Genomic DNA, 18,209 nt, shown 5'->3' with positions numbered 1-18,209 from the left:
AAGCGCCACGGGGAGCCCCAACAACTACTCTGACCTAGGAATACAGAGACTGGGCCCCGCACTAGGAAGGTGGGAAAGAATACAGATAGCTCAGGGTAGGAACAGTACAGGTGAGGTGGAGAGCTGACCTCGATAAAAATGGGGCAAGAGAAAGCCAGCAGGGAAATCCAAATGAGCAAGTCCCTATACTTTAAAGTTTAAAAAATAACAGAAGAGAGATTTATGTAGTAATAAAAAAATGCCTGAGATCACCCTTCTTTCTTAAAGTTCAGGAAAAATAATTTCACATAAAAATAAACAGCTGGGTGTGGTGGCCCACGCCTGTGATCCCAGCAACTCAGGAGGCTGAGGCAGGAGGATCACAAGTTTGAGGACAGCCTCAGCAATTTAGAGAGACTCTGCCCCCCCAAAAAATAAATAAATAAACAAACAAATAAATAAATAAATAATCTGAGGGTATAGCTCAATGGTAAAGCACCTCTGGTTTTGATCCCCAGAACTAAAAAAAATAAAAATTAAAAATTAAATAGTCAAGAAACATTGATGGGTGTGTATAACTCAGTGGTAGAGAGTCTGCTTAGCATTCACAAGGCCCTGGGTTCAATCTCCAGCACCCCTGCCCCAAAAAGGAAAGATCTGAGATTAAACCTTAAAATTACTATTAAAAAAGAGGCACAGAATCACACTGCTACAGACACTAAAAGCATGTCAGAAAAACATACCTACATAAAAAATGTATAAAATCATAATCTATCACCTCAAAGTGGCAAAAAATATACATTAAAGAGTTAGAAGGAGATATGAGAGACTAGGAAATTAAGATTAGAAAAATCATAAATGCATTGACAGAACTCCCAGAAAAAAAATTTGAAATAAAAGGAAAACCTCTCTTCATAAGACTAAATAAAACAGAAGAAGACGACAACCCACAGACAGAATAGATCATGCCTAAGGGAAGGAGAAGAGGAGGAGTTGAAGATGGAAAGAGAAGACCCCGTGTGTTCACCACGGAGTCTCCGAGGAAGAGCCCTGGGTGCTCAGAGCCATACTGACATGTATTATGTGAGAAAGCTCTCTTGAAATAAAAAGAATAGCAGCTATGTATTGGAAGGGGCATATCACATACCCAAGAATATCAACCCAGAACATAAGGGATTTGAAGAAAAAGAAGCACATTTTTTGTCATCTCAGCAAAAAATAAATAAATAAATAAATAAAAATTCAAGTGATATAGAAGGGAAATAAAATTATCATCAGACTTTTTATTTTGTTACCGGGGATTGAACTTTGGGGCACTCAACCAATGAGCCACATCCCCAGCCCTATTTTGTATTTTATTTAGAGACAGGGTCTCACTGAGTTGCTTAGCGCCTCGCTTTTGCTGGGGCTGGCTTTGAACTCACGATCCTCCTGCCTCAGCCTCCTGAGCTGCTGGGATAATAGGTGTGTGCAACTGCGCCCAGCTATCATCAGACTTTTAGATGGTAATGCTTCATGCCAAAAGAAAATGGAAAGACATTTTTAAGATACACAAGGAAAGAGGGAGCCAAGGCTTTTATATTTAGCAAAACAAACTTTATTTTTTTTGGTAAATACCCAAGCCAACCAATATCCATTTATTATCATAGTCAAGTATCATGAACCATAATTGTATGTGCTATATTTTTATATGATGGCTGCACAATAGGTTTGTTTATACCAGTATCACTGCAAACACATGAGTAATGCATCTCACCGTAATGTTACAATAGCTACTACTACATCACTAGGTGGTAGGAATTTCTCAATTCCATTATGATCTAGAGGTCACCATTGCATCAGTCCTTCATTGACCAACAAAACATTATGTGGCACATAACTGCTGTAATTGCCTTCTTCTTTAAGGCTGAGTAATATTCCATTGTGTATATATAACACATTTTCTTGATCCATTCATCTGCCGAAGGGCACCTAGGTTGATTCCATAGCTGGGCTATTGTGAATTGAGCTGCTGTAAACATTGATGTGGCCGCATCACTAGACAATTCTGATTTTAAGTCCTTTGGGTGTAAACTGAGGAGTGGGATAGCTGGGTCAAATGTTGTTTCCATTCCCAGTTTTCTGAGGAATCTCCATACTGTTTTCCAGAGTAGTTGCACCAATCTGCAGTCCCACCAGCAATGGTTATTTGTTATCTATCTATCTATCTATCTCTCGTTAAGTCTTTTGTGTATCCTGGAGATTAATGCTCTCTCTGAGGTTCAGGTGGCAAGGATTTTCTCCCATTCCGTAGGTTCTCTTCATGTTTGTTTCCTTTGCTGTGAAGAAGCTTTTCAGTTCGATACCCTCCCATTTATCGATTCTTGATTTACTTCTTGGGCTTTAGGACCTGTTTGTAAAGCCCAGACCAGAGGGAGCTCAGAAATGGCTGGCAGAGAGCACCTCAGAACCTGGGCCTGCCTGGAAGGAGGGAAGGCCAGAGGTCATTGAGTGCACCCCCTGTTTCCAATCTAGTGCAGGATTGAGGAAGCTGCCATCTTGGAACAGAAAAGGATCTGTCACACCATCACCGAGCCCTGGGCCCAGGGACTCGGTGAACTGGTCCCACTGACGGTCGCTTCTCTTCCTGACCCCAACCCACAACTGCAACCTCATCCGGAAAGCCTCTTACCTTGGCTACAGGAAACGACATGGGAACATGAATGGTTCCATGGGACCTGACGGGCTCTGGCCCAGCACTGACTGACATCACAGTGTTGTGTGAGTCACCAGTGGTCACTGGCCATTCATTCAGATGATCTTTGTTGGCCATCTTCTACTAAGTGCCAGACACCGAGAGACAGCGGGATGAAGAATGGTTCCTGTCCTCGGGATCTCACAGTCCAGAGAGACATAGAGAGGGTACAGGGTGCATTCGTCAGCTCGGGAAGCCCCCAAAAGACCCCACGGGCTGGCTGCATTACAACAGGCCTTAATGCTCACAGTCCTGGGGGCCGGACGTCAGCAAGGCCAGGAGCCGGGGCGCCCCTCCTGGCCGCATGCTTGCACCCGGGGGAGGAAAGCCTACCGTCGCTCATAAGGACACCAGTCCCCTCTGAGTGTCCGGCCTTCATGACCCCATCTGAGCCCAGCCACCTCCCGAAGCCCCTGCTCCCCAGTACCATCCCACTGCAGGCTAGAGCTTCAACGGAGGAATCTGCAGCAGACACAACGTTCAGTGCACGACAGCAGGGGATCTGGGGGGTACTGAGGAGGGCTCCACGGGGGGAGGGCGGCAGAAGGGAGGCTGCAGGGAGAGGAGAGAGGCAAGGTCCTATTCCCCGGACCAAGGACCTGACCCCACCCAGACCAAGGACACTGACCCCAGGACCAAGGACCCTGACCCCAGGATGAAGGACCCTGACCCCAGGACCAAGGATCCTGACCCCCCAGACCAAGGACTTTGCCCTCAGGACCAAGGACCCTGACCGCCAGGACCCAGGACCTTGACCTCCAGGATCAAGGACTCAGACTCCAGGAACTTGGCCTTTCTGAGGTCCATTGAGGCTCCAGAGCCAGACTCCTCTGCTTACTGGCTGTGGTGACCTTGGGTAGGTCCTCAACTTCTCTGTGCCTTAGGGAAGGTAACAGTACTCAAGCCACAGGAGGGTGAGGATCCTATAGACTGCACAGATGAAGCACCCAATGATAATGTCAGTCCTTGTGATGATGATGACAGGTGACTTTCACATGGGCCTGCATTAGTGACTGGAATAAGAAAAACAAACTTGGCATCTCTGTCTTCCTATTGCGACTGTCCCCTTTGTGGCCTGAACCTTTGGGTCAGGTTCTGCTCATCTCGGCGTGTGGACGGGTTGATCCCTTGAGAGGTGTTTTGTCCCAAACTATAACATAGGCAAACTTGACCTAGACCTCCCTGTCCCTGTTTCATGGGTAAAGACACCTACAGGGTGGGGTAAAAAGCAGTTCCTGGAAGGTCACTTATTCCCAGAAAAGGTGTGGCTCTTCCTCCCTTTACTAGCCCGTCTCTCTCCCTCGTTATCCCTGGCCTCTATCTGTAGCCCCTAAACCCCTCACACTCCTACAGGTCGAGAGCTTAAGGCTAGGTGTGTGCACGTGCTGAATATCTGGGCTCCACAGCCTCCCAGGTCGGCCCGATTAACTCACCCGTAAGAGCGTTCAGAATGAGGAAGAGAAGAGGGTCATGGTGGACCTTGGCACCACCCTCCGTCCTCCCCCACGACCATGGGCTCCACCTGGACGCACGCCTGCCTGCCGTGGGTAAAGTTGAAAGGAAGTTGACGCTGATGTGTCCTGAATTCAGAAAGGAGTCCCTGAGGCTGGACTGGAGCTGGCAGGACGACTGTAGCATTTATAACCTCAGAGTGGGGTGGTCATGGTGGTGCCTAGCTCTGGGGGGTGGGGGGCCTGGGGGAAGCAAAGGGGAATGTCCCCTGGCAGAGGAGCAGGGGAGTTGTCCATAGGATGCTGAAGCTCCCCAGGATGGCAGGTGCCTCTGTCCTCACTGGTGAGGGGTCATCAGGATGTCGATCACACCGTGACCTTTGCTGGGAAAGGCTATGCAGGCAAGGATGGTCCGGGGTCCCTGGTAGACTGTACATTACGGGTACCAGAGGGTCTGGAAGCCCAGGAGGGGGAATAGCTGGCTTCCAAGTTCCAAAGGGCACCTTGGATGACTGCATCTCAGCAGATAGAGAGCAGCTTCCGCTCACAGCCCCCACTCCACACCCAACCTTTCCCAGAAACCTCTTTCTTGTTCTGAGTCTCCGCCTGTCTCCTGGTAACTTCCTGCACTAATCCTAGAAATTCGGGGAACTGAAGACCCCCTGTGCACTGGTATCCAAAATTGCATCTACTTTTTTTTTTTTTTTTTTTTAATACTGAGAATCAAATCTGGGGCACTTTACCACTGTGCTACATGCCTAGTTCTTCTTCTATTTTATCTTGAGACAAAGTCTCACTAAATCACTAACACTGACCTTGAACTCGTGATCCTCCTGCTTCAGTCTTCCAAGTGGCTGGGATTACAGGTGTGCACCACTGCACCTGGCCTGCATTTGCTTTCTTAATTGTGTGTGGGGGTACCAGGGATTGAACTCAGGGGCACTCAACCACTGAGCCACATCCCCCGCCCTATTTTGTGTTTTATTTAGAGACAGGGTCTCACTGAGTTGCTGAGGGCCTCGCTTTTGCTGAGGCTGGCTTTGAACTCGCCATGCTTCTGCCTCAGCATCTCAAGCGGCTGGAATTACAGGGGAGCACCATCGCACCAGGCTGCATTTGGTTTTTAAGCTGTAAATCTTGCAATGAAATCATAATAGGTTGCATGTTTCATCTCATACATGGAAGCTGGAGAGGAAAATAAAAGAAATAATAAAGGGATCTCATGAAAATAGAAGGAAACCAATAGATTGGAGGAAGAGGATCAAGAGGGAGGGAGGAAGAGAGGCATGGGAAGTACCGGGGAACGAAATCTACCAAATTATGCTATGCCCATGTATAAATATAGCACAATCAATCCCACTTTTATATGTGATTATAATGCAATTATTTAAAAAATAACAGAAGAAAGATCAGAAGAGGGAATAGGGGAGGGAGGAGGGGAGGAAAAGGGGAGGTACTGAGGAATGAGACTGACCAAATTATGTTCTGTGCAGGTAGGAATGTGCCACATGCATCCCATTAATATGTAGAATAATAATGTACCAATAAAAGCCATAAAAAAGAAGACATAAAGCTTTGGAATGAAATAGGCCTCAGTTAGAAACTTTTCTTGGCCACATATCAGTACTAGACCTGTCTGCACTTCAGTTTGCACCTTAGACACTGTGGCTGGGACTGGGGGGTTTACCTCTTCCTTTGGGGGAAGCCTTTCAAGATCAGAGATGCACCGCCTGTCTGTCCCATTTCCCCCCATTTCCCCACTCTGCCCACAGGGCCATGGAGAAGGACTGTGGTGGATTTCTGAAGTCCCTGGGAGCCATTTCCTGTTATCTTCCCAGTTAGGAATCAGAGGGCCAGGGTCAGGCAGTGGTCTGGGCTCAAGTGGGCCTGGCTGTGCCCAGATGCCTTCTGATCTGGTAGGCTCCATACAACACTGATCTCTCACGGGGGACAGGTACCCATCTGTCCTTTGCAGTTTCTCTTAACCAGTTTTTAAGCGCCTCCGGTGTCTTGGAACTTGCCTCTTGGGTGGAAAGTCCCCTTTCTCCCCACTCTTCCTCCCCTCCCAGGTGCCCACATTTTGGGGGATGCTTTTAAAAATCAAATTCCTCCAGTGCCTACCGGCTAGGGGTGGGGGTGGTGACATCATGAACCAAATGGACTGCCAGCAGCCTCAGAATCCAGCCACCCATCTTGGGCCCTGTCAGGGCCACTCCTAGGCTGGGCACACTGGCAGGCAGTGCAGGCAGGAGGGGAGGGGACATTGTCAGGAGGATGGGCCCCAGCTGCCCAAGTGGAGACCAGGGACGCCTGAATAGCTTCACAGCTCTGGTCCTTGCTCACTGAATGGGGCTTTGCCCCTCCCTGGCGGTGGCCTGGAATAGATGACATTTTCATTGCAAGCTAACAAGGGGAGAAATCCAATTACCTCACAAAAGGGCTCCTCACAGGGCCTTGCAGCCTGGAGAGAGAAGGGGAGGGACAGAGGGGGGGAGGGAAAGAAGGCAACCACAGTGTGTGTGTGTGTGTGTGTGTGTGTGTAGCAGGGGCTGGAGGGGAACAAAGCCTTCAGCCTTCTGGGACATGGAGATCTGTGGACATGGGGTCTGCATGCAGGCAGAGGGGGAAAAAGCGTGTGGGGGGGTTGCTTTTAATTCCTCACAGGGTGCAGTAGGTGTGCCTGGGAGTTGCAGGTCCTGGAGGGCCCCTTCCTAGAAAGCCACCTGCGCAGTCAGGAGAGCCTCAGATGCTGGAGCGAGGTCCCCAGTCTCAGCCCCATCGGATTAGAGCTTCCCAGCTGCGCATCAGGTACCAGCTCTGCACTTTTCACCTCTGCCACATCCACCTAAACGATCGGTCCTTTCTCTTTACATTTAAATAAAGTGTATAATTTAAGTTTTGTGTTTAAAAACATTAGGGCTGGGGAAGTAGCTCAGTAGTAGGGCACTTGCCTAGCATGCAAGAGGTGTTGGGTTCAATCCCAGCTCTTTATTTTGTTTATTTATCTATTTTTGTGGTGCTGGGGATTGAAACCAGGGCCTTGTGCATGTGAGGCCAGCCCTCTACCAGCAGCTATATCCCCAGCTGCATTCTCCAGCTCTTTAAAAACAAACTAACAAACAAAAAGTTTATATCTCAGAAGCTAATTCTAAAAAGAAGTCTAATACAAATAACCCAACATTGTTCAGCCTGGCTGGTGAGCTGGGAGCCCGGGCTCTGGAGCGAGCTCTGTGGTAGGGGCCCTGGCAGTCGGGAGCCTAAGCAAGTGTCTGTCCGGGTTTCTCCTGGCTTCAGACTCCAGGGCAAAGAGGGTTGGAAAGGGAACACGTCTCTCCCCAGCGGTTCCAACAGCTGCACCAGCAAGGCTGTGCCTTGACCTTGGTTGCCCAACCGCTTGGCGCCCCCTTTCCTCTCCAGGAAAATAAGGGTGAAAGGAGGACCTACTGTGCTCTTACAGACCTACACTGGGCTTTATGGGGTGGTCACGGGGCTCCCGGGTGTGTGTGCGTGAAAGGGGGTGAAGAAGGCACTCTCAGGGCCACTAACAAGTCGCCTCCCGCTCTCCCTCCCCTTGAGCCTCGGAGGAAGGGCTGCAGACCCCCTCCAGGGGGAAATTAGCATTCGCTTCCTCCGCCAGCCAGAGCGAATCGACCTTCAAAAGGCGGCTTCCTGGAGGCCACACAGCGCGCCCCTTTGTAGCTCCCTCTCGGTCCCCTGCCCCCCTCCTCTGGCTAATTGCACGTTCTTGCCCAGAGGAAAGCGAGTGGCAGTCTCCGCAGGCACAAGGACCTTTGCAGTGGGGGCGCTGGTAGGACGCCCCAGTCCTGTCTTCTTCAAATTGGGATGTCCGCTTCTCCTGTCCTACGGAGGCTTTTAAGGGAGTTTGGGACCCAAAGGCATTTAGGCTCCGCGGTTGGGACAGCCCTGGCTCCCACCTCCTGGGAAACTGAGACAAAGCAGGAAGGCTGAGGGAGGGGCAGGGTGTTAGAGGCGTGGCTCAGTTCGGCCCCACCCACTCAGCCCTGTGCACCCCGGCAAAGGAGAGGAGGGAAGTGCCAGTTTAACCCAGACCCCCCCCCCCCCGGGGTGCCTTGGAGCCCTTAGAGGGCCAACAGTAGGAGGCTTGGGGAGGGAGGTGGAAGGGGACGTGGAGATGCGGGTGATCTGCACTGAAACAGTCCCGGTAGCTTGGAGAAGGTGAAGAGAATAGCTCTAAGTACTAAAAGCAGGGGTCGGCATCTGGAACCCTTGTGGCTTAACTCCCTTCGCCCCACTTCCTGCTTCAGGAGGCCAAGGAGGCAGGGTTCAGGAATGCCAGCAAGTTGGTGCTGAGCTCACCCTGCATTTCCTAGCTATCCACATCTAGTCCCTCTTTTTTCCCACCACCGACTGTGACCTTTGACTGATGAAACCTCTCCCATGTTGAGACTCAGATTTCTTGGATTTCTGGACATCACTCTGCGTGGCTTCTCCTGCCTCCCCTTTACATTCTATATGCTCCTTCCTGGACTGAGGGGCACTCTACCACGGTGGTAAATCCCCAGCCCTTTGTATTTTACTTTGAGGAAGGGACTTGCTAGATTGCCCAGGCTGGTCTTGAACTTGTGATCCTCCTGCCCGAGTCTCCAGAATAGCTGGGATTACAAGCCCGTGCTACTGGGTCTGCAATGAGTTCCTTCCTATGTTTGCAGCCAGGTGCCTGCTCTCAGGGCCGTGTGTGCAGAAAGAGCCCATGTAGTCTCTAGACACAGGTTTCTTCTAGAGTGGGATTCTTTGCCCACACTGGTCCCACCCCTTGAAGGTGTCTGAAGTTCATATCGTGGCTTTTCCATTGCTACCCAGTCTTATTGTTTTAACCTCACCTCTTCCTTGATGACTCCCAAATGTGTATGTCTGTCTCTGACAACTCCCATGGCCCATGGGACAAATCCACTGGATGTCAGCTCAAAACCACAGAGGCCACAACTGAACCCTACTTCCTTCAAACCTTCTCACTGTGAAATTTTCTTTCTCAGGCTCTCAAAGTAGAAACTTTAGCATCCTCCTGATTCACCTGTGTCCTGCCACCTCTCACCCCATGTCAGACCCAAACCTCCCCCACCCCATGGTCACACTATCCCGAAGTCCAGTCACCAAGGCGGTTCCATCTCAGAATCTCTTGTATCAGCACCTCACTCCACTAGTCTCCATCCACTTGTGCCTGACTATTGACGTAGACACCTCACAGGAGGATCACTTCCACCAAAGGGAGCCTACACCCACATTGTAGCACAGAAGTCTCCTGCTTTAAGGATTCTGCACCCTTCCTTCACCAAAACTGGTTTCCATGATCTTCGTCTTCCATGTCCACTCGTCTATGCACCCTACACCCCACCATAAGCACTACTTAAACACTCTTTGTCTTTTCATATTTATCCATTCACCATCCTGTAAATATTGAGCTGATGTCAACTCTGACTCAGGGCCTGTGTCCAGTGCTAGAAGCATAGAGGTGAACCAGACCTGGGCCCTGCCCTCATCACGGATGGAGTCTAGTGGTCAGGCCATCGCACATACTTAGCTACCTTTCTGATGTTCCCATTTTCATCCAGAAAATGCCTACTCATTAAGAGGAGGCCTTACATTTTCTTCTCCCATACCAGTGGATCACGTTATGTACACACACCTTAGCATATATACGGTGCTCTCTGGAGACACCAGAACTAAGACCCAGAAACAGGAAACAAATTGTGAGGTTTTTTTTGTAAATTCTTTTTGATTGAAAGTGATAGAAGTCGGGTGCCGAGGCACATACCTGTAATCCTAGAGACTTGGGAGGCTGAGGAAGAAGGGTGGCAAATTTGAAGTCAGTCTGGGCAATTTAGGGAGAACTTGTCTCAAAATATTAATTAATTAATTAGTTAAAAGGTCTGGAGATGTAGCTCAGTGGTAGAGCACCCCTGGACTCAATTCCCACTACTACTATTACACACACACACACACACACACAAAGTGACAGAAAACCAACTCAAATCAATAGGAAACAGAATTTATTGGTTCACATAAACCAGCCTGTAGAGGTGGAGCTGGCCTCGGGGACCTCAGGGACATCCTGTCTGCACTCCAGCGTCTCCTCTCTGCGGCACCCTCTCTTCACTTCTACTTCAGAGATGGGGAGAAGGGCAGGACATGGTAGCTGTGGGCTCACATCATTCCCGAGTACCAGTGCCCAAAGAGGAAGCTTTGTCTCCTGGCAACCATATAAAAATGATAAGGAAGGCTTGTGATTGGCCCAAATTGATCATGTGCTCATCCCTGAACTGAGCAGGGGATGAAGAGCTCTGATGGGCTAAACATGGGTCACATACCCACCCCTGGGCCTGGCAGTGCTGTGCAGCGCCAGCCAAACTGCGTAGAACTGGAGCAGAGCTGTTGTCCACATGAAGGTGGTTGCCTAACCTGGAGAGGAGGGGAAAGGATGTGGGGTACACACAGGAGTACAGTGCTGCTACAATGGGGTGCAGCAGAATTAGATCCCCGGTCTCTGATTCTTTCCACTGCACCATGTAGCCTTGTAGCTACAGGATCCAACAGAATATCCTTGGAGCCCAGGGGTGCTCCAGTCAACCCTAAATGGTCCCGTCCTCACTGTTGCACAGGGACGATTCATGATCGAGCATTTCCTCCCTTCTCATGTTTTGTTCCAGATCTGCTTCCGGTCCTAACAGGAGCCCCAAACTGGGGCAGACTTACATCTTGCCATCAGCAGCTAGAAAACTGGACAAAATACATAAATCGACAGTTCTCTGGAACATAGGCAGCACAGGACTGATCTTGAGAGGATGGGGACAAATGAGCACTGGCCTTGTGACTTCTGGTCTATGGCACAGGGATGGGGACCCACCCAGAGCTTGGTGGTCTTGCTGAGTTGAGGAGACAGAGAGCAGAGTTCAAGAGGCTGAGAAGGTGGGAATGTGCAGGACAGAGAAGGGGAGAAGAGAGGTCTTCTCAGAGATCGTTCCAGAAATATGCATAAGGCTGTCTTGAGTCTTTGGACACAAACCTGTGCATGTGGCAAGTGAAACTCCAGGCGACTAAAACCAAAACCCACACAAATGCAAACACACATGAAAACCTTCCAGGGAAAGCACAACTACTGGGGAGCTGTAGGATCAAAAAAATTCTCCAAGCTACTGAGTGCTACAAGCATATGCCTGTAACCTCAGTGACTCAAGAGACTGAGGCAGGAGGATCTCAAGTTCAAGGGCAGCCTGGGCAACTTAGTGAGGCTAGGGGCAGGAGCCCTGGATGCCTTGTCCAGCTGGGCCACTAACTCTCTAAGTGACCACACCAAGTTATGCTTCTCTCCCACCAACCTCAGTTTCCCCATCTAAAACAAAAGGATTATGCTGGAAAATACCCAGTAGTGGAGCCTTCTGGCCTTCATGGTTTCTGATCTATACCAGAGACACCAGCCTGAGGCTACAATTCAGACTTTGTTTGACCCCAGACTGTATTTGAATTTTTTTTTTCCAGTTGGTTGCTAACATGGGGAAGGTTTCACCTACAAATCTGCATTTCCAGCTTTTCTTGAAAAATGTTGAGTCCTTATTGCTGCATAGAAATAATAAGCTGGACTTAAGTAGCAGGTGACCTCTCTAGGTAACCACTGTCCCCACTTGGCCACTATCTTCATGCATGTTGCCTGCTTGCCTGTGGCACTGTGCTGGGGCCTTTGCACAGACAGCCGGCAGCTGCAATATGACCCCAGGTGCCTGGGTTCCCAGGAAGTGTCCTTCCTGCTATATTCTGTGACCAGTCAGACCCCTCAGATAGGACAAGAGAGAGGAGTAACAGTGTTTCTGAGTTGCCTGCGTTTACACTAAGGGAAGCTGGACTTGACAGGGTAGTGGGGAGACTCAGGACTTCACAGGTTTTGTGGGTCCCCCATGTTGGACAGGAAAAGGCAGGATCAGAAGGTCTCCTGGCCTCTCCAGGGCTCCTCTTCCCCCTGCCCCCAACTAGTAGCTGAGCCAAGAGGCTGGAGCTGAAGCACCCCCCCACACACTGACAGCTTCACAGATCCCTCCCCAGCCCCCACCCCACGGGTTAAATCATTGTCAGAGGCACAAGGTCAGGCACCAGCTGGCTGCCCCATGCAGAGGAGGCCTTGGAGGTGTGAGGGGCAGGGCCTAGGGCACCCCTGCCTTCCATCTCCACAGCCAACCCAGCCCCAGACTCACCCTCCCCTGATCCCTGAGATTCCTGGTTGTGCTCCCTGGGGCTCCCAGCCCCAGATGTTTTGGAACAATCCCAGCTCTTGTGACAACCTGGCCCAGGGAAGGTTCCAGAACTACGGGGTCAGAGAGATCTGGGGCTGGGCCCTGGTTGCCCACCAGCAGTGGATTTTTTTTTTTTTTCATCTTATTTTTCTTTTGGTGGGGTTCTTTTTTAATCTGTTCTTTTTTTTTTTTTTTAACTGGGGAGTTGAACCCAGGGTTTTGCGAATGCAAGGCAAACACTTTGCCACTGAGCTACATCCCAGCCCCCTACCAGCTGTGTTAACCAAAGTAAATTACCAACTCCTCAGTGTCCATTTTTTCAGCTGTCAAGTGGAGTGAATGATAACTCCTACCTCACAACATGCCTGAGGATGCGATGCTAGCAGGGTGAGGTGGCACATGCCTGTAATCCCAGAGGCTCGGGAGGCTGAGGCAGGAGGATCCCGAATTCAAAGCTACCCTTAGCAATTCAGTGGTGCCCTAAGCAACTCAGCAAGACCCTGTCTCTACATAAAATACAAAAAAGGGCTGGGGATGTGGCTCAGTGGTTAAGACCTCTGGGTTCAATACTTGGTACCTAAAAAAAAAGGTGCACTGTCAGGAGGAGCATGAAGTGGCTGTCCTTAGTAGATCTCAATGATGGTCCATTTTCTTTTCCTGCCTTTGGGCCTCAGGGATCTGATTCTGGGAGGTCCCCATTACATTGCTGCTCCGTGTCCTGCAGGCAGGCATGAGAGTCTAGAAATGAGAACGTGGAAATATGATAGACCATAACCTTGAGGGTGGTAATTAGAAGGCATCTCTACCTTTTGATGGTGAATCCCTGAGGCTAATCCCATTCAGCAAGCACCCTCAGCGCCCATAGCTATGTGCATGGGAGGCTGAATAGTTCCATCCCTCCCCCCTTGCACAGCCAGCAGGTATTTCACTGCCTCTTGGAAGTCTTCCCTGGCTTCATGTCCCTGGAGATTATTTCCTTCTCTACCCTCACTTCCCGGCTGCTCCACCACCCAGCACGCTCACCTCCCCAGCCCCTGGGCTTCTTCACTTGCCTGGTCGGCAGCTTCCGTCCCTGGGTGGAAGGATGGACTGAGACACCTGGAGGGTGGCAGCAGGGCTCAAAGGCCTCAATTCCAACCTCCATCCACGGGCCGCCCCTCTCCTCCTGCCTCTCCTGACCCCATCCCAAGAAAGACCGTCTACAAGCCCCAATAGGCACAGGTACAACCCTGTGGCAGTCTGGCTCCAAAGCCTCACTATAGAGCACTCCACTCTGACTTAACAGTTGCACTTTGAGGACATTTTCCTAAGGAAATAATAAAATGATACACAGGCAGCTCTCTGTATCTGTGGGCTCAGCATCTGAGGAGTCACTCAACCATGCATTGAAAACATTCAAGGGCTGGGGATGTGGCTCAAGAGGTAGCGCGCTCGCCTGGCATGCGTGCGGCCCGGGTTCGATCCTCAGCACCACATACAAACAAAGATGTTGTGTCCGCTGAAAACTAAGAAATAAATATTAAAAAAGAAAATATTCGAAAAAGAACCTCATGTATACCAAACATGTACTAGCTTTTTTTTTTCTTGTCATAAGTCTCTAAACAATGCAGTACAACTATTTACATAACATTTACATCATATTAGGTATTATTATTATTATTATTATTATTATTATTATTATGTGCCAGGGATTGAACCCAGGGGCACTTAACCACCAAGCCACATCTCCAGCCCTTTTTTATATTTTATTTTAAGACAGGGTCTCTCTGAGTTGCTTAGGGCCTAACTAAGTTGCTGAGACTGGCTTTGAACTCACAATCCTCCTGGCTCAGCCTCCCAAGATGCTGTGATTACAAGCATGCACCACTGCACCTAACTGTATTAGTATAACAAGTAATCTAGGGATGATTAAAAGTGTTTAGATGATTTAAAGTCTATCAGGAGATATACGTAAATTAAATACAAATTCCATGCCATTTTACATAAAGCACTTGAGCATCCATAAATTTTGCTATTAGCCAGGAGGTCCTGGATCCAATCCCCTATGGATATGCATTAGCTTTGTTATCCAAGCAACTCCCTGACCCACTCTGCCTCTTATCTTTCTCATCTGCAAATGGGGAGGATGCATATTTAAAATAGTGTTATAAAGTGCAAAAATTGGATACAACTAAATTACAACAGGAAACTTTTGATTAAATATATTATGATACAATATCTTGATGCACAGAATATATGTAGCAATACATAAATTAGATCTATATAATATATTTAGAAATATTATAAACTGGATAAAATATATTAACTAGATCTATATTTCATTAGTAATGAAAGATGTTTACAAATATATTAAGTGTAAAAAGATTATAAGATGAAAATTATAGGGGGTGGGGTTGTGGCTCAGTGGTAGAGCACTTGCCTAGCATGTGTGAGGCCCTGGGTTCGAGTCTCAGTACCGCATATAAATAAAATAAAGGTCCATTTACAACTAAAATAAATATGTATTTTAAAAAAGATGAAAATTATAGCATGACCTCTCTCTTTTCATATAGGTTTGTGTGTGCAGATAGCTAGGTAGACAGATAATATATACCAAACATGAACAGTAGCAATCTCTGGCTGGTGAAATTAACAGGCAGTTTAAAATATTTGGCTGATCTATACTTTTCACAGTGAGTTACTTGGGAAGCTGAAGAAACAAGAAAGTCACTTATTTTAAGGCTGGGTGCCCCAGGTTGGGCTCTGCGGCTTCTCTCCAGGACCCCTGGGGGAGACCGAAGGAGCCAGGTGAGACCAGGGAAGGTGGGTAGCGGAGGCTGTGTAGCTGGCTACCGTCCACCTCCTGCCAAATCCAAGCTCATACTGGGTGACATCAGGCTTGATTCTTGGCTTGGGTCAGGCACTCAATCTCCATGAGGGACCTTGCCAGGCCAGGTGATTGTCCCACTCCAGCCTGCACCTGCTCCATTAATCTTCCCTGTCCCAACCAGGCTGACAGAGCCCCTTCTGTCTGTTGACCTAAGAGGAGGGTGCAAGGGCTGGGGAGCGCTGTGCTCTGTACCTGCCGTTGCTCAGCAGCTGTGGCTGGAGCCCTCACAGGGGGCCAGGTTTGTCAGCCCTGATGGATGAGGAGCTGCAGGAAGGCTGCTCTCTTCTGGGGCTCCCGCCCCACCTCCCCGGTCCAGGCTGTTCCTTGCAGCACTAATCCCCCATGCAGAAGAGACACATTTCTGCAAATATCCCAGGAAGCTGGGCATGGCGGTGCATGCCTGTAATCCCAGTGACTCAAGAGGCCGAGGCAGAGGGATCCCAAGTTCGAGGCCAGCCTGGGCAACTTGACAAGATCCTGTCTCAAAATAAGAATGAGTGGGGTAGTAGCTCAATGGTAGAGTGCTTACCTAGCATGTGTGAGGCCCTAGCACCAGAAAAAGAAAAAGAGAAAGAAAAGCCCGTGGACCGTGCACAGATCCCTCTCCCAACACATGTCTATGGCACCACAGTCTTTCTCATTTTAATTTCCCTGAATCCAAGAACATAGGCAAGCCCAATATGATCAGCCCTTGCTATCTGTGAGGGATTGGTTTGGGGACTCCCCTCTGATGCCAAAAATCTGAGGATGCTCAAGTTCTTTGTATAAAACTATATACCAATTGCAGTGGTACCAACCTAAGACAGGAGGCTGACGCCTAGAGGTCAGCTCATCCGATGATGGGTAAGGACCATATGTTGAATTGGACAACCTAACAGGCACGGTCCCTAAGCCACTTGGCTTGTTGCTTAATTAAACAGAAGGGGGGAGATGCCAAGAACCATAGCAAGTAGTAATGATGCATGGCATTTTTGGTTGAAAGGTGACACCAGCAAGCCATTGAGATGATATGATTATGTTGAGATCTGCATTCAAATGGATATTAGACCCCTGCTGTTTACCTCAGCCTGCTACAGGACTCCTGAAGAGTCCCCATTGGTTGGGGAAGTGCAGTAGGAAGGAATTCCGGAGGAGGGATTTCCTGTTGGTGTCTGGGAGAACGCCGCGTGTGTGGGTCAGCATATTTCCCGGGAGCTTACAGGGCATTGGCGGGAGTTTCAAAAATAAAATTTGTTCCTGTTTGAGTGGCTCATGATTTTTGTGCCCAGCCAGACTGCGGCACACATCCTCCCATGAACTTTAAATCATCTCTTGATTACTTATCACAATGAAAATGCTGTGTGATTAGGTGCTACACTGTATTGCAAAGTGCCATAAAAAAGTCTGTATATGTTTAGGACCGAGGCATCTTGTGGGTGTAGATACACGGCATTGCACTTGCCAGGAAGAGGTGCAAATTTTTTCTAATATTTTTAATCTGCAGTTGGTTAAATTCTAGAATGTGGAGTCCATGGACATAGAGGGATAACTGTACTTTTTATTGATAAAAAATGAAAGCAATTAATGAAGCAATTAGAATCACAAAGTAGATCTAAGTTTCAGTGAGATTGAAAGATGTTAAGTAAAATGAACTTGATATCACAAAGGTAGACTGTAGTTTGATTTTTTTCCCTTCGTATATGTGTCTGGAAGCTGAGCTGGGATCTGATTGGGCTTTTGGGCTCCAGTCTCATCCCCACTATTGTCTGTTACTGCCTCTTTGTTCTGAGGTTCTTCTTTCATTCAAATCTTCACCTCCTCTACGTAGCCTCTGAGGATTCATCCCTCACCCTGGTTTGGGCCACCTCAGTCAATTGAGAAACCCTTTCTCACAAGCCTGAGCCAGGCTCTCTGCCCAAGGCAGCAAGTTTGCATCCACTCTGATGTGTGTACTTTTGGGAGTCTCCAGCTGATGTCATGGGATCCCTGCCCCTACCTCACTGGCTGAGGACTCTCTCCTTCCCATCCCCTGACATGGTCCTGATGGCACCAAGAGCCAAAGCTCACACCTGACATTCATAGGAAAGGCCCATGTGTCCTTACTTAGATTCAGTTTATTCTTCTGCATACAATCCCGCCGAACCTGGAGAAGTGCCCCCAGGTTCAGTCCCTTGAATCACTGGCTCCCCAGGCCATGGGTGATTAGGGTCAGCAAGCTAGAAAGTGGTGGTCACCTACCAGATCATACCAGAGTGGCCAACTGGCTGGGACAGCAGAGAGAGGAAATGGGTCCCCACAGCTGCCTGGAGCAGGTGACAGATGGACCAGCATATCACAGGAGATCCAGCAGTGCACGGAATTGGACCATCAGTGACATTTGTGGTGGCTCCCTAGTCATCCAGACAGATGGACACAGGAGCTAATCCTTGCTGAGTGTTTTCTATTTGCCACACACTTGACAAAGTGCCAAGTGCTCTGTTTAGGGAGTAGAGTGACACAATGCTTTTAAGGGAGTGTATTCGTTTCCCTGGGCTGTGGCGACACGTTATCATAAACGGGGTGGCTCAAAACAACAGGGATTCATTCTCTTCTTTCTGGAAGCCAAAAGTCCACAACCAGGGAGCTGGCGGGGTGGCCATTCCTCCAAAGGCTCTAGGGGTGGCTCTTTCCACGTGCCTTCCACCTCTAGAGCTTCCCGCCATCCCTTGGCTTGTGGCTGCGTCCTTCCAATGGCTCTGTCTTTACAGGACTTCTCTTCTGGCTCTCTGTGTTTCGTCTCCTCCTCTACAGACTTGAGTTTGGATTTAGAGCCAACTTAGGAACCAGGGGGATCTTTTCTGAAAATCCTTAACTCTGTACCTCTGCCAAGACTCACCAAATGAGGTCTCATTTACAGGTCCTGGTAGATATGTCGTTTTTGAGGCCACCATTCAACC

Source organism: Marmota marmota, unplaced genomic scaffold (assembly GCF_001458135.2).
Source record: "Marmota marmota marmota unplaced genomic scaffold, marMar, whole genome shotgun sequence".
In the NCBI taxonomy this organism is placed as follows: Eukaryota; Metazoa; Chordata; class Mammalia; order Rodentia; family Sciuridae; genus Marmota; species Marmota marmota.
The sequence above is the reverse complement of the archived record's forward strand: the minus strand, read 5'-3'. Positions refer to the sequence as shown.